Source organism: Myotis nattereri (genome assembly GCF_964212035.1).
Source record: "Myotis nattereri genome assembly, chromosome: 6".
Taxonomy (NCBI): domain Eukaryota; kingdom Metazoa; phylum Chordata; class Mammalia; order Chiroptera; family Vespertilionidae; genus Myotis; species Myotis nattereri.
The window spans coordinates 92,619,546-92,637,216 of record NC_138081.1 but is presented as its reverse complement, the minus strand read 5'-3'; the positions used below and the strand labels follow the sequence as shown (position 1 = coordinate 92,637,216).

Below are 17,671 nucleotides of genomic sequence, written 5' to 3'. Positions count from 1 at the left end.
TTCCAGGAGAGAAACATAAGCTAGTGGTGAAGAGCACAGATTCCTGGGCTCACATCTGGCATCTTTATGTTTAGTCTAGAGCAAGTTATACCATTAACCTTTAATTTAGTTCCCAATCCTTTATATGATGGAGTTAAATACCAGTCCCTACTTGTTAGTGTGTTTGTGACAATTAAAACATTTAATGCTATATTCCATGTGTTTTGAATATTGCCAGTCATGCTGAAGCATTCTGAACTGAAAGAATATAGCCAATCAGGAAGGGACATGTAGGAGTTAGTGTTTCCTTCAGGGTAGCTGTAAATATGTTACCTATTACAGTGATTGTGGCATCACTTCTTCCTCTAGAGATCTCTAAACGGGATTCATCATTTCTTTTGAGCATAATTGATGTGCAGGCTGGTTTATAAAGTGGGAAATGAAGTCAATGATCGCTGGTGTTCAGTTTTACCCTGGTGATTCGATGGTAATTTTTCTCAGGCTTAGAATTAAATTTCAGATAGCCTATTAATTATAGAATACATTTTTTAAAGCACCCTATCCAAATTTGTCATTTGTTCTAAAAATCAGTTCACAGTGGGTATGGTGAATCATGGTGTCATGCGTTCTGCATCCTTTTTTTTCTTCTTTTTCTTTAGTATTGTCATTTTCTCCAGGTTGTGGACCAAAACACAAAAACAGGATACAATTACCACGGTGCATTTGGTGACTAAATCCATAAAAAAATTCTACAACCAATGAGTTTAGTATTAGTTAGGGATAGCTGATGGCTGGGAATAAGTAGAGATGTAATTATTCTTCAAAGGTTTATTTCTCTCAGACAAACACAGACAAACATGGATCCTAAGAATTCTGCTAAATTATCAAGCAAAAAAGTTGACCAGGTTAAAGGTACAGCCACTTCCTCAACACTCCACTTTCCTATGGGACTCCCTCTAAATAAGGTCACGTACACCTGCACAGTAAGCGTGTCATGTTATACTTGTAGACCCGGTATGTTTGCTCTGGTTTTGGAAGGTCAGTATCTTGGGCACTTACATTATTTTGTTAACGAAGAAAATGTAAGGGTAATGAAGTAAACGTGGCTATGAAACCCCAACATAATTTTTACTCATTGGTACGGGGAGAGCCAGACATTTTGGGAGTGATTTTCCCTTCAATTAGACCTGTCCTACTCGAAGGATAATCCATGGGTTACAGCTGGTCTATGGGGCTAACAGTTACTGATCAGTCACAGAATAGAAGTCAGTGCACTGCTCCCCTTATTCATTGGCAAACCCCTCACCTCAGTGTGGACCAGTACGAAGCCTCGTACAGACTAGAACTTTGAGGAGTACTGAGCTAGAATAGCGCAGGTTCGATCGGTTCTGCTAACCTGCCCTTTGTCCGTGTTAGGTGCAGGGGTCTGGCCTTGCCTCTACTGCTCATTTGCTGTATGATCCTGATGGGATTATTGGCCTTCTTTGTAGCTTGGTCTTCTCTGTATGAAGAGAATGTGACACCTGATAACCCCTGAGGTCCTTTTCAGAGCTAAAATTCAAATCTGTGCCATGATTGAGATTAGGTGTAGCCATGGCTAGCAAGAGAGAAAAGGCTAAGTAAGTTATGGAATTAAGGATTATACATTACAGTGGTGACTGTGAATACTGTATAAGATTGAAACACAATGATCCTAAGTGTAACAAACAGTAGGTCCTATACTATTTGCATATATATCCTATTGCCACTAGTAAAAATGCCTTACAGAAATGACTGAGCATGACATTTTTTAAAACCATAATTTTAAAAGCCTTGAGAAATTATCATGCCTGTGCATTGAATTTTTTCTTGCTGTGTTATCTGAATATTCATAACATGGTTACATTGTTCACTTATCTAAATGAAAATAGCACATAAATGCATTCAATTGAGTAATACACCCATGATTTTGAGTCTTTTTCTATATAGCTCATTGCATATAACTTTTATATACTCACCATTTGGAATTCCCTGGGCATTTTTCAGCTCCTCTTCTTGCACCAGTTAGAGCTTTTCCAGAACAAACATTCCCAGCCTCTCCGGAGTTCCAGAAGCTGTACATGGGACTGTACCCACATAACCTTCTATTACATTCAAGGAGGCACAGCTTCTAGCTGAAGTCATCTCCTTCTGTCCTTTGTCTTACATCCCAGTCTTCTCAGGAACCTTAAATCACTTTCATCTTTCAAAATAAAACTTCCCTCTAAGACTCTACATCCCTTTCCAGCTTTTCTCCATCATTCCTCTCCCCGTCACAGCCAGACTTTTCTGAGAGTTGTTTACGCCAGCTGGCTTCTGTCCTGTACCCCTCCTTGGTACCTCACCCTCCTCCAATCAGCCCAACATCTGTGACTGTGTTAATACAGCCCACCCTCTGGTTGCCACTGACCCCCATGTAAGTGTCTTGATTTCTGTGTCAATCAGATATAGAATCTACTCTAGTATAAAACAGAAAATTCATTTGTTAAGGGCCTGTTGGTAGCTCACAGATTTCTAAGGGGATCACGGACACAGGATCTATATCTAAACATCCAGAGCAAGGCCCGACAGAGATGCAATAGCAAAACACTGCTGTTTTTTTCTCTTCTGGATCTTTATCCAGGCTGGTGTGTGTGTGTGTGTGTGTGTGTGTGTGTGTGTGTGTGTGTGTATGCCCAGGTTGTGGGTTCGATCCCCAGATTGTGCAGGAAGCAGCTGATCAATGATTCTCACCATTGATGTTTCTCTCTCTCTCTCTCCCTTTCTCTCTGAAATTAGTAAAAATGGATTTAAAAAGTAAAAATAAAATAAAAATAAACCCTTTATCTGGAAAACTATATTGCAGATTTTAACATGGTGAAACTAACATTGTCTCCTCAAGATAAGCATGCCATTTTATAGTTTGCAGCAACAACAAAGATAAGTAATTTTAGCTTACAATCTCAGATTTTCTTTGTTACAATATGGTTCTTTGAGTTTAAATTTAGGTCGTGTTGTAGCAGTTCTTATGTTTCAGGATCTAAGGCTGGAATAATATTTACTGGTTCTGTTTCTTGTTTGTTTCTCCTTCTCCCCTCCCCACCAGTATGGTTCAAGAATTAATGAATCATGTTCATTAAAGATGAACTAATGGCCTTATTTCCATAAAAACAGACTTGCCATTCTGCCAGCTTTTCTTTCTGCAAGCTTGCCTGAAGAAAATGGTCCATTTGTTAAAATTTTAAAAGAAATAAGGCAGTGTTTATCTCCCATAAATCTGATTATGGCATAGACCTTAAGCTGTTTTTTTTGTGTGTGTGTTTTTTTAACAAAAGAGAACTTTTGTAAAATCTGTGAAGGAAACTGTATTCACCTATCCCCTAAAAACTGATGGAGAAAACTAACTTTCTTAGCTTCATAACATATTCATTGTAAATGAGACACATGTTTTCTTACCCTCAAAATTCAAATAAACAAGTAGTGATACAAGCTTTGCTTGGGGAAAATGGAGACTAGTATTTGTAGGGAGGTTTCTAGAGAGGAGGCTATTTTTCAGGTAAAGAACTGCAGACATCGCCCTCGCTGATTTGGCTCAGTGGATAGAATGTCGGCCTGGGGACTGAAGGGTCCTGGGTTCAGTTCCAGTCAAAGACACATGCCCAGGTTGCAGGCTCTATCTCCAGTAGGGGGTGTGCAGGAGGCAGCCAATCAATGATTCTCTCTCATCATTGATATTTATAGCTCTCTCTCCCTCTCCCTTCCTCTCAGAAATCAATAAAAAATATATTTAAAAATATATATTGTTCAAAAGTCATAACCATGTAAAAAGTTATAATCTGAAAATCTGACTTCTAATTGTCCCTATTCCCTCTACTTTATCCCTGCCCACCCTCTAACGGAACCACGATCACATCTGGCTTGTCCTGATCTTGTCACTTTTTGGTAAAAGTATATAAATATTTATGCAAATATGTATATGTATGTATGTGTGTGTATCACACTCACTCGTATTCTATTTCCTTTTATATACCCACACAAAACATGATTCTGTCCATTTATCTCCTCATTTAACACAGATGTGCTAGAAATTATTTTATGTCAGTCACAGAGATAGTTATTATTTTTACAGGTGCATAGTTCTCCATTTTGTAAAAGCAAGTTTTCCTAACCATTCAGACCCCGGAGACTATTGGTTTACTTAGAAGGACAAAGACAGAAGCCCCAAGGCAGCGCCAGTGTTCCTCTCAGCAGAAATCCATAGCGCAGTCCAAGCCGGTGAAGGCTCCAAGGCAGTCCAGCAGCCCTTCTCCCACATGACACACCTCAGAGCAAGGAGATGAGATCCACAGCAGGTGGAGTGGGAGTAGGAAGAGGGTAGGGGGGTGGGAAGGCACCATGGCTGTCAGGGAGCCAGTATCTCTTATAACAACTCCATAGGCATAGTTTTCAGGGTCCCCATAAGGCAGAAGCCTAGTTACAAAAGTCACCATCCTCAGTGAAGATATTTATAATTTATTTACAATCCCCCCTCCCCCGCCACCAATCTAGATGCAATTTACCAGCCACTGGTCATTTTCATCTCAGACGATATTGCTGGGATATGGTTGAAATCCTATTTTATCAAGTTGCCAGGAGCACAGTAGTTGTACAGTTCGCCAATCCTCACACAGAAGGGAAAAGATTTGACAAACACTTTATCCACAGAATGTTTCGTAGTTTATCCCGCCAGAGCCCATCTTCATGGACATTTTGGTTGCTTCCCATCTTTTTTTTTTTTTACTCTAAATTACATTGTAATGAATAACACGCACGTGTTGTTTCATATTTATAGAGATGAATCTTCAACATAGATTCTTGGAGGTGGGATTGGCTACATCAGCGGTTCTCAACCTGTGGGTCGCGACCCCTTTGGAGGTCGAACGACCCTTTCACAGGGGTCACCTAAGACCATTGGAAAACATATATATAATTACATATTGTTTTTGTGATTAATCACTATGCTTTAATTATGTTCAATTTGTAACTATGAAAATACATCCTGCATATCAGATATTTACATTATGATTCATAACAGTAGCAAAATTACAGTTATGAAGTAGCAACGAAAATAATTTTATGGTTGGGGGTCACCACAACATGAGGAACTGTATTAAAGGGTCGCGGCATTAGGAAGGTTGAGAACCACTGGGCTACATCAAAATATATATGTACTTTGGTTGGATTTGGCCAGATTACCCTCCATAAGGGCTGATTGATTGTTTTCCCTCTAGTAGTAGATAGATAGTAGCTCTTTCTCCATTGCTTTTCTAAGAGATGTTGCCTAGCTTTTGATTCATAAATCTGATATTTGGAAAGCAGCATAGCAATGTAATACAATTTGTATTTCTTTTGTTAAGTGTAAGGTTAAAGTTTGTTTTCTTATGTTAAAGTACAATTATATATTTCCTTTTAGTGAACCATATATGTATATCTTTTGTCCATTTTACTCGGTTTTTGCTTCTTCTTTAAAAGAGCTCTTTATTTATGTGGAAATTAACCCTTTAAGCTATAAATTAAAAATATTTTCTTTCCCTTGTCATCATCAGTCTATAGATTGTGCTCATGGTGGTGTTTTTGTTTGTTTTTCTGTGTTTTTCTGCCATTGAAATAATCTTTTATGTTTTTCTAGAATTTAATAATCATTTGCAAGACTTTCCCTTCTCCTGGTTTATAAGACTTCACACATGTTTTCTTTACTACTTGTATATTTTTAATTTTTGCATCTATGTCTGGAATATATTTAGAGTATATTTTGGTATACATTTGGAGGACTTAATTAATTTTAATCTCTCTCTAAATAGCTATTATTTCTTCTAACACTACTCAAAAGTCAGAAACTGACTTTCATTGTCATTCTATACTAAATTTCCATGTGTTTTTCTCTGTATATAGTATCAATATTGAACTAGGTTTACCTGTGAAAGATAAATACGAATGACATTTTACAAAATAAATCAAATTATTTTCCATTTATTTAAAGCTAGATTACTTAATTTGATCCATGTAAATAATCTTTCAATAGAGCACAGAATAAAATGCATGAGCTCATTTATTTGTATTGTCACTCACTCATCACTTTGTAAATTCACGTAGTTGAAATAATCAGCCCAATTCTGCTCTCTATTCTGATCAGCAACCAGGCTGGGCAGCTCATGGCTTCAGGCTTAATTCCACGTCCTGCCTCCCCAAGCTTCTTCTCACTTAGCAGTGTCTCAAAAGGAGAGCTCAGAGAATGGGTTTGGGTTCTTTTCCCCAAACTGAGGTTGCTATATCAAAGGACAACAATCAATCAATCAATCAATCAATCAACAAGCTATCTTGGATATTGGATTGCTGTATGTGCAGAAATTCTTTCTTTTTTTCCACTTCTTTTAGAGGAAGGGAGAGGGAGAGAGAGATAGAAACACCAATGATCAGAGAATCATTGATCGGCTGCCTCCTGCACGCCCCGTACTGGGAATGGAAACCCGGACATGTGCTCTGACCTGGAATGGATCCTTGACCTCCTGGTTGATGACTTGATGCTCAACCACTGAGCCACACCAGCCGGGCAGTACAAAAATCCTTTCTAAAATGTTACCAACCCAATTAATGATGAAATTAAGGGTTGCTGACAACATCTAATTTGCTAAGGCTAAGGAGGAATTTTTAATAAGTCGTATCCTGTTTATAACAGCTTTATGCCTGGTAACTGGGAAGGCAGCCTTTTCTGGCCAATTACAGCATTAAGGAAACATTCCTTTTCCCTCCACTCCACAGTCGTGTTCAATATGGTAACTGGAGAGTTTCAAGGCTTTCTGACATCTATTCTGCTTTTAATGGGGAGTTTTGTTGTGAGGAAGCTGTTGAAAATGAATAGCGCTCTTAAGAACATGTTTTATGTGACAAGTTTAAACAAGGGATGCAGAGCCAAACACAGCGAAGGGGGTGTGTTATTAGGAGAAATAGTAGTCATGTTGAATCGATTTTGTCTGCCTGTTAAAACTCGGAAACACCGACTTTAGCTGTGCTGATTATATGTAAGTGAACAGCCAGAAGTAAATTGTTGTACAACAAGCCACTGGAAACACTATCAGCTATCAGCTTTGGAAATGTAAAAAACTGTGTACATGTATGTCACCAGTGGGGACAGCTCTTTTCTGGGGGACAGTGGGGCTCATTTTCTCCACAGTAATTTTTATATGCTGGAAAAAACACTCCTTATTATATTTCAAGAGTGACATGAAACACATCTTAATATTCCTAAAAGACATCTGAATTCTAACACACCTCTTGCGTTTCATTTTCATCTTATTTTTAGGTCTAAGACACCATCTTTGGCCTGTTATGAACTGCACATAGTAGGAACTTAATATATGTATGTTTTATGATTTTCTGGTATTCATAAATCTTCAATTATAAGCCACAACCTATATGTTTTTAACTTTGGATCAAATATCTCATAGTTCATATCTAATGGAAACAAAGTACTGTAAATTTATTGGTATAATGAGCCATCAACAGGTATTTAAATAAGTACTGACTCTTATAATCTCCCTACTGGTAGAGAAATGTAGCTGTAATGATTCCAAGTTACTTTGGAAATGTATAGAAGCCTAGACCACCAGGAGAGATAGACAAAATCCAGTAATTCATGGAACAGAGCAATGCAAGGCATTTTCCAACAGCATGTGAATTGCTCACACTTTTTCACCCTCCTGTGCATACTAATATTTCTGTCTGTACATGACAAATCAATATAATCCACATTCACTGGGTGGCCAGTGACAGGTAGGTTCTATCTTAAGTAGATGCTACAGATGCAAATAATTCTATAAGTCCCCTTATCTTCAAAACACTTGTACAGAAAAGGCAAACACATAAAAATAAGTATCATGCCAAAACCGGTTTGGCTCAGTGGATAGAGCGTCAGCCTGCGGACTGAGGGGTCCCGGGTTTGATTCCGGTCAAGGGCATGTACCTGGGTTGCGGGCACATCCCCAGTGGGGAGTGTGCAGGAGGCAGCTGATCGATGTTTCTCTCTCATCGAGGTTTCTAACTCTCTCTATCTCTCTCCCTTCCTCTCTGTGAAAAATCAATAAAATATATTTTAAAAATAAATAAATAAATAAGTATCATTAACGTAAATTGAGAGGTTGCCATGTTCCCAGCACTATGCTTATTACAAGGATCTTTTCCTTTAATCTTCACACATCCTGGTGAATTGGGTAATGCTATTATCTTCATTTTATAATCCCATGACCTAGGGCTCAAGATGGTTTGGTAACTGGCCCAACACATAAGAGGTAGAGTTATAATTTGAATTCTCAACTACTATATTAGACTATAAAACGCATTTTCTGACCTTTGGTACAGACAATGAGTATTAGAACATTGCTACTCAGTGTGTGATCACACGTGATCCATGTGCTGATGGGCAAAGCCTTTGTTATTGGTTCATGACAAAGTAAGTAATGACATTGAGGCTAAACAGTTAGAAATGTTAAAGCAATTTGATGGTAAATTTATGTCTATTAAATATAATAGCAAAAACTAATTGGGTCTTGTATATTCCATGGGATCTTTTCATTTTGTTATTTATTTTTATTGTATTTAACCAAAATATAGCTCCATGGCTATTTGGAAATTAAAAAAACAAAGACAAAACAAACCCTGGTCCTTTACCACCAACAGTGCATCCAGAGCATTAGTGAGGCCAGAAAGTGTCATAGATGAAGTAGGAGTTACGATGACAAGGAGAATAGCTGACGATCATTGAGTACTTGCTATATGCTCATCATTGTGCTTAGTTTCTCTCTCTTTCTCTCTCTTTGAATGTGTGTGTCTCCCTATATATGTGTGTATACATATATACACACATACATATGTATACATACACACAACATATATGTATATGCATATGTATATAAACCATATATTCAGTACCATACACACATATATACATATATACGTGTATATGTATATACAACATATATGTATATGCATATAAACCATATATTCAGTACCATAAATATATATATATGTATATGTGTGTGTGTATGTATGTGTATATATATATATATATATATATATATATATATATGTATATATATATATATATATATGGCTAAGTGACCAACCATATGTCCATCCAACCATCCAACCGACTGGCTGGTACATATGACGTGCACTGGCAATTTAAAAATAAACGTTGACTCGAGCATGTGTGATATTTGTCCCCATCTGACACTGGCCTCCCACTTAAATTAATTCAAAGACAGTTTCCCGTGATGCCAGCATTTGTGATGACTATTAATAAATCACAAGGACAAACTCTAGACGGAGTAGGAATATTCTTACCTGAACCCTTTTTTGGACATGGTCAGTTATATGTTGCTTTCTCTTGAGTTTAAAAAGCATGTGATGTTAAAGTTAAAGTTGTAAATACTTCATCACAAGGGAAATTAGTCAAGCACTCTGGAAGTATTTTTACTCTTAATGTGGTATACAAGGAGATATTAAAATAAGTTTAATCAATTCATCAGTGATTCTATCAATGTTGTTTTTATATCATGTTTTTGTTGTTTTATATCATGTCTTTGTTGTTATATCATGTTGCTATTTTTTATTAATTTATATATTATTTTCATATACATATACATTTACTAATTTTCTTTCATCTCTGACACTTCTATTATAGAGAAAGGGCGAATAGCAATATTTAACATATTTCTTCTACTTAATTTCCCTTCAATGTGCATGAATCCATGCACCGGGCCACTAGTACATATATATCTGTGTGTGGAGAGAGTTATTTAATATCTCACAACAACTCTAGAATTCTGAGTACATATTTATCATGCCTGGTATATTTGATTATGTTCTGGATATTACTGCCAATATCCACTTCTCTCCCAAGAGTTACTCTTTGAAAGAAAACAAACCAAAACAACAGGATTCCATATATTACCAACTAGAGGCTCGGTGCACAAAATTTGTGCACGGGAAGGGTCCCTAGGCCTGGCCAGCAATCAGGGCCGATCAGGGCCTTCTGGCTGTTGGCCAAGGCCTTCCTTTGTTCTGTGCCACCCCCCTGGTGGTCAGCACCCATCATAGCGAGTGATAGAACTCCCGGTCAAACTCCTAAGGGGACACTTTGCATATTAGCCTTTTATATACATAGATGCTATTCCATGCATACGTAAGGGAGGAGAATCATTATGCTTCCCTAACCTACTCCCCCCCAAAAAAGAAAAACAACAACAACCTGTCATTTTACTTCTTAGCCTTTTCTACGTTTCAGATAGTACTTAGTGAAATGTGAATAGCACATCAGGGGCTTCTGGGTAGAGCCTTTATCCCTTCATCTTCACACACAGCCTTTCTAATAGTGGCTGCCCACTCTTCCTGGAATGAGGAAACATGTTTTGCTGTGTGAGTGAAGAGAGCTGATTGAATGGACTGCGTCGCTTGTGTACTGTCTGGTGTATTTATGAAAAAAGGAAAAAGATTGAGCTGCTATTAACTTTATAACATGGGCCAGTTGGCTGAAAACACTTATCTGAAAGGCAGATTGAAGGGAAGTAATAAATTTGATGAAACAGCCATAATAATGTGCTCTAGGGAAACATCCCCATAAATCCTCTTCGACAATTTTTTTACCTTGAATAGAACATGGGCTTTGGAAGAAGGTTCCTGGTTACCTGATTGTATTTTTAAATGTTCTCTTTTCGATGTCTGTTGGTGTGAGACAAACTATACAGAATGTAGCTTTGGAAACAGTAGGTAATTAACTCATTCAGATGCGGAATACACCTGAGGAGGTGGCATGCGAAGCTCTTCCTCATATGGAATCATGAAGAGCAAGCGCGAATCGGAGGCGGCCTACATGGCTTAGTTGTCGAAAAAGATTGAACAGCATACAAGGATATCGCAATAAACACAAACATAAATGGGATATGTTTTGTGTTTTAGCTCCTTCTGGGGATGCTTCCACATAGTATTAATCTCTTTATCCCCACTTAAGGTATTTATATGAACTTTTTTCTGTATGAAACTTCCACAGCGATTATCCCTGATTTTGTAGCGTCCTTAAATCCATGTATGAATAATTATTATTAGGAGGAATGGTCTCCGGCACACCCTTTTTCAAATATTGTGGTTTTGTTTTCTCTTCTAATTTTTTTTTCTTTTCCCATTTTAAGTCTTTTTTCTTTCCTTGTAGTAACTTGCTTATCTTTATGTGAGTTGAAATCATGAGCATCCCCATGATGCTCTCTGAAAAAGCAGTTTGATGAACCTGAAAATGAATACATCATGCAGATGAAAGTGCAGTCAGTACTTCCCTAAGGACACACGTATGGCTCCATGTTCATCATGGCATTTTTTTTTTTTTGAACGGACAAGGAAAGTCCTGGGGTTATGCTAAGGGCTCTCATTGTCCCCATGCAGTGTTTATGCCAAAGAGTGCTCTTACTGTAAGGTATTTTTGGTCCAATTTCTAAAACATTTACCCTAAGCTAATGCTGCCTTTCTAAACTAAAGCAAAGCCCGCATAAGTCAGGTAAAAATTGGATTTCTAAAAGCTCTACTGTGTGAGTATCAGTCTTCTTGACTTTCTAAAATTGCCAAGTAATTGAATGACCTTCCCCTTTATCTCAGGGCAAATCTGGAGTCTGTAAGAAAACCTGTGCTAGAAAGAAGCTTTCCATTTCTCTTGTTTCACTCGTTTAACACATATTGACTGAGCTCACTGGTTCTCAAGCTCATTCGTGCGATGAAGTTCCTGGAAGTAATGTCCTTTTTTACCACATATCGTTTTGATGACATGGACATCAAAGTGACTAATTTTGTGTGTATGTGTACAATTACATAAATGCTGGTTTATACGAGATTCCAAAATGCAGAAACATTAGTAGATAGATGCCAACATTTTCAGAAGAAAAAAGTGATAAACTTTATGAGAGACATTTCTCCCCATTAAATTAACTTCTTTCCTCTGAGCAAAATAGAGGCATGGTTCTCTGTGGCATAAAAGACTGGCTCCAGCTCATAAAATACCCCTTCTTGGTGGCAGCTTAATTGAGACACAGAATTACGCCTCCATGTGCATCAAGAACACGAAGATGAACGGCTCAGCCTCTGCACTCACGGAGCTCCCAGTCTTGTAGGAAAAGCACGCATGGCACAGCTACAGAACCATATGGAATTATGGGTCAGAGACGGTGGGGCAGGGCCCAGTAGCTTCCCACAGGCTGGGAGGGCCTGCCAAGACTGCCTGGAGGAAGTGCCTCCACCAGGTGCTGGGGACTCCAAAAGGGGGGAGACTAGAGAGTCAGGGTTCAGTACTTTAAGCAGGCTTGTATGCAAATTACCAGTACACTGGTGGGTGCACAGTGCTCTGTAGCACTGAGAGGAATGCATCAGTGTCTTCCCAAATGGGAAGAAATAAGAAAGAGACGGGATGATAAGTAAGATGAGCATTGAAAGGGTAGTTCAATGGTCCCCTCTTATTCGGGGGATACGTTCCAAGATTCCCCGGGGGTGCCTGAAACTGTGGGTAGTACCAAGCCCTGTGTATACTATTTTTTTCTGTATATGCCTGTGATGAAGTTTAATTTATAAGTGAGGAACAGTAAGAGACTGACAACAATAACTAATAATAAAATAGAACAATAGCAATATACTGAAATAAAATTGATGTGAATGTGGTCTCTCTCTCAAAATATCTTAGTGTACTGGACTCACCCTTATTGTGATGATGTGAGATGATACAATGCCTACGGAATGAGAGGAAGTGAGGTACTCAGAACAATACACAATTTAAAACTAATGAATTGTATATTTCTGGAATTTTCCATTTAATATTTTCAGACCACGGTTGACCACAGGTAACTGAAACTATAGAAAGTGAAACTTCAGATAAGGGGGAACTACTGTATCACAATTTTGAAAATAGCACACTAAAATATATGCCCCAATTCTCCCCCCCCCCCCCGAAAAAAAAAAGAAGTAAAAAACTGATTTGGACACAACTTTTATTGGCTAAATATGCTTGAGACAAGAAGACACATTGAAAGCTTGCTCCATTATATAGACATATGCGGGCTTGGCTAAAGCAGGGTAATTATCAGACATTTAAGACTGAGCAATGAGATGTTTCCATTCAAAGGGAAAATACATCACAACAAGGCATAAATATCTGTACATGGTGAGTGGCTTCCCTGTCCATCCCAGTGCTAAGGAGAGCCTCATAGGTTTGGCTTATTTAGCAAATACCTTTTGGCGGGCTAAACTCCGAATCAACAATTATATGGGAAAAGGGAATGCTTTCACAAAACATGACAAGATGGCTGCAATTATAATGAAGTTTGTTGGATAAGGAGTTGATTGTGGTTACTATGAGTCACTTGAGACCCAGTTCATTTTACATGTGATAAAAATTGCAACGTTCATGGTGAAATGAAAAAGCAAGCCATCAGTCTTCTTTCTTCGCTCATCAAGCCTTTGTGTAGATCCCTGAGGTAGAAGGATTCCACCCAATGGAAATAAAAACCTGCTCAATAAGAAGTAAAATGATGTCTCAGCAAAGAGACACTGGTGGGAATCTTCAACATCCCAGCCTGAAAACATTGTACGACACCAACTTGTTGGCACATTACGAATGACTCTCTCCAGTATTACCTTGAGAGAGCTGTCTTCCTCTCCTCTCATAGTCTGGGACCCCTCTGGGGGCTGTCCACCTGCCGGCTTAGGCCCTATCCCTGACAAAACAGATCTATATTATCTTCTAAATGGAATCACTTCAAATATTAGAAAATTATTATTCTGATTATCTTAGTCTTCTTTAGAGCTAACGCCTTTGCTGTAAAAACAGTATTCTTATGAGATGTTTTTGTTTTTTTAACACACCTCCTTCTGGTCTTCTGAAAACATTTCAATTTCTTTCTTAAATAGTTGTGACCAGACTTGAACATAATCATTGACAAGTCCAGAGACAAGCTGTCACCAGCACTTTATAGAATAAAGAAATGCTTCTAGTAATATATTCTAAATTCCCATTAACTTTTGTGTTTACATGGTACAGTTGATTACTACTGAATTTGTTGTCCAGAAAATGACCTAGAATTTTTTATATGCTCCCGTAAACCATGTTTCTCTCATCCTAGTCTTATGCAGTTGTTGTTTTTTATCCAAGTTCATATCCTTATAATTAATCTCTTACATTTCAGCTTGTTTTATTTTGCTCATTGCTCAAACTGTAAAGATTCTTTTAACTGAGATATAATTAACATATAACACTCTATAAGTTTAAGGTGTACAATGTGTTGGTTTAATACCCTTATACTGCATATTGCAATATGACTACCACTGTAGTTTACCAACACCTCCATCACATCACATATTTATGATTTATTTTTTTGTGATGAAAATATTTCAGATCTAGTCCCTTAGCAACTTCAAAGTATATAATACAGTATTATTGACTATAACCACAATGCTGGGCATTAGATCTCCAGAACTTATTCATCTTCTAACTGCAAGTTGGTATCTTTTGACCAGGATCATCCCCCTTCCCCCCAACCGCAGCCCTTAGTAACCACCACTATATTCCAATCAATGATGAGAAAGACTCATTGATCAGCTGCCTCCTGCATGCTCCCTACTGGGGATGGAGCCCACAACCTGGGCATGTGCCCTTGACTGGAATCAAACCCAGGACCCTTCAGTCCACAGGCTGACATTCTATCTACTTAGCCATACCAGCTAGAGCTAATTCAACTTTTTAGAATCCACATATAAGTGAGATCACACAATCTGCTTATGTGCTTTATTTCACTTAGCATAATGCCATCAAGTGCATCCAGGTTGTCATAAATGACAGGTTTCCTTCTTTGTCATAGCTGTATAATATTCCATCCCATTGTAATGCATAAATATAAGAGTAATCGTTTTATATTTCCTAACTTTGAAAGGAAAAGAATGTTCTCATATCTTCCTTTTTTATTTTGTCAATCACAATGTGCATTCAATATTATTTTTTAAAATATATTTTATTGATTTTTTACAGAGAGGAAGGGAGAGAGATAGAGAGAGTTAGAAACATCAATGAGGGAGAAACATGGATCAGCTGCCTCCTGCACACTCCTTACTGGGGATGTGCCCGCAACCAAGGTACATGCCCTTGACAGGAATCGAACCCGGGACCCTTCAGTCCGCAGGCCGACGCTCTATCCACTGAGCCAAACTGGTCAGGGCTCAATATTATTTTATATTAGTTTCAGGCGTACAGCAAAGTGATATATAGACACATATAATTTTTGAAGTGATCCAAGAAAAAACTGATAGTTGCCAAAGTAGATTTCAGCAAGGATTTGAGAAATAAACTCAATTTATATATCATAAATCATCTTCACTCTTGAATTTGCATTTAGCTCACTATAAAATTGTAGGTGATGGTTTTCCTCCCTCAGCACATGGAAAACACTACTCCCTTGCTCTTTGTCTTCTGGCATCTAGTATTGCCCACGGAGGCTATTGTCAGTACAGGCTACGCCCTGTGGGCAATAATTTAGCTTACTTCTTTATCTCACATTTCTGTGGTTCTATTAGAATGCATGTAAGTGTGTCTCTACTTTTATTAGTTCTGGGCAGCATGTCATGTACTCTTCTAATGTGAGGCTTTGTTTCGTTGTGTTTTCCTTCAATTCTGGAAAGTTCTCAGCCAAATTCCCTGAAAATAATACTTCTCTGATAATCCATGAGCTTTCTCCTTATGATAAAAATCTTATTGGGCATATGTTGGAGTCTTTCCATGCTACACTGTACTTATCTCCTTTGTGTTTCATCTTTTTACCTTTTGCTAAATTCTGGGCAGATATTATTCTCTTCAAGTATTTTTGATGACTATGTGTTTTTGTTTTTACATTTGTTTTTCATTCTCTCTTCTTGTTTTCCTGCTTGCCTATATTTGTTTTTATAATTCATTGTTCTCTTGCATGAATAGGACAAATGTTCTCATAGTCTTTCCTTTATCACATTGTTTACGTTAAACATACACATATTAAACTAGTTTTAGATGATTCCGTTTTTGTATTTGATCAGGAATGTAGCCATCTCCTGGTTGTTGAGTTGGCTCTCTATTTTTCAGTGTTTAGATTTTTTGTTTTCAAGAAACACATCAAGTGAGAGGTATATTTCTCACTCTCACTCACTCTTCATAATGTGATGCTTTTCTCTCGTCTCCACTGGTCCCTCGGTACCTTCTTTCATCAGCGTCTCAGGATCCCTGCCCCACATCCATTAGTGGTTCTGGACAGGTCTCTGACCCATGTCACTGAGCCTGTGGGCTGCTTGGCCCAGGGCAGGTCTGGATGCCTTTCTCTGCATCCTCTCCCTCCTGCAGCCTGACATAATTGAGTGGGATAGTGTTTTCAGCATCTTTTTATGAGTAGCAGACCCACAGCCCCTGACTCTGTGCAGGTGCCCTAGAATCTGGTCTCCCTGTGGAGAGCTCAGAGTGGAGCACTTTATACCTCCTGGAGTATGGGGCCTCTGCATCTTTCTGTTCCCACACCTGAATTGCAAAATGTCTCTGGCTTTAGCCCCCATTAACTGACCATTTTGTAGTTTTCTGGTCTAAAGAGATTTTATTTTGTTTTCAAGAATACAGTATTTTTAAAAAGTATCTGTCGTTGTATTTAGAACTAAAGATGTGATGTGTATTTGGTCACAATGCCAAAATAACCGGAAATGCTTTACATTTTTCATCTGTGTTGCTCTCAGTTACACATATGACCACATATGTATGTGATTTACATACATTGCATAGATCTGAAAAACATCATTCAGCAGAATTCATTCTGTTTTCAAAGAGGTCATAGTAAATTTGATATTATTGTACTAAAACAAAATTTCGTTTTTTATCCGCAACTAAGTCCCAGATCAGGATTGGGCTTATATATAGAAATCAATTCACTTGGTCTAATGTGTAAGGTCACAGGTATGGTACTCTATACCCCAATAGTTTTCTTGTTTACCATGATATGTAATATAAGTTCCGCCAGAGTCATTCTCCTTGATTGCATCCCTTTTTATCTTTTCACAATTCTCTATGAAATGAAAATAGATCTGGGTGGTGGGGGGAAAGGAGGTGATGCCTTTGCAACAAGGTTATGTAACAGAGCATGAGGCGCCTTGCCAGTATTATCGAGACCAGCCCAGGAGGGTGCACCGGAAGTGCCAAAGAGGAGATTGAATGTTTAAAAAAGAAATGTGAGAGAACACCAAAAACAAACTTGATCTTCCACACAACGTTCGGTCGTTAAAAACCTCGCAATGGTGATTTATGGAGCTCAGTTAACCTTACTGTAAACATCAGTGGAGAAATGGGAACTACACACCCCCTATAATCATTGAAAGGAGTTCATACAGGAAAGCAGATGTAATCATTGAATAAAGAAGGAAGTTAAAAATACATTTCCAAACCTTATATTTACCTTCCCAACTGATTCTGATTCTGTGGCGATATTGCTGCTATGATTTTATGCAGCAGGTAATGCTAGAAGTTTGTCCCCCAAAGCTTTTAGGATATTCTCCTAAAAACTTTTCAGGAGAAATTTTAATTTGACAGCCCAGGCCTATTCGTTATCACCTTCTCTAAACGCTCTTCCCTCCC

General features: G+C 38.1%; 1 protein-coding gene across 4 annotated transcripts in view; it reads left to right on the top strand.

The window, feature by feature from the left end:
• The window catches only part of RGS17 (regulator of G protein signaling 17), an 84,000-nt gene that overhangs the window by 30,256 nt on the left and 36,073 nt on the right, over positions 1-17,671 (top strand). The gene's annotated exons all lie outside the window — the stretch shown is intronic.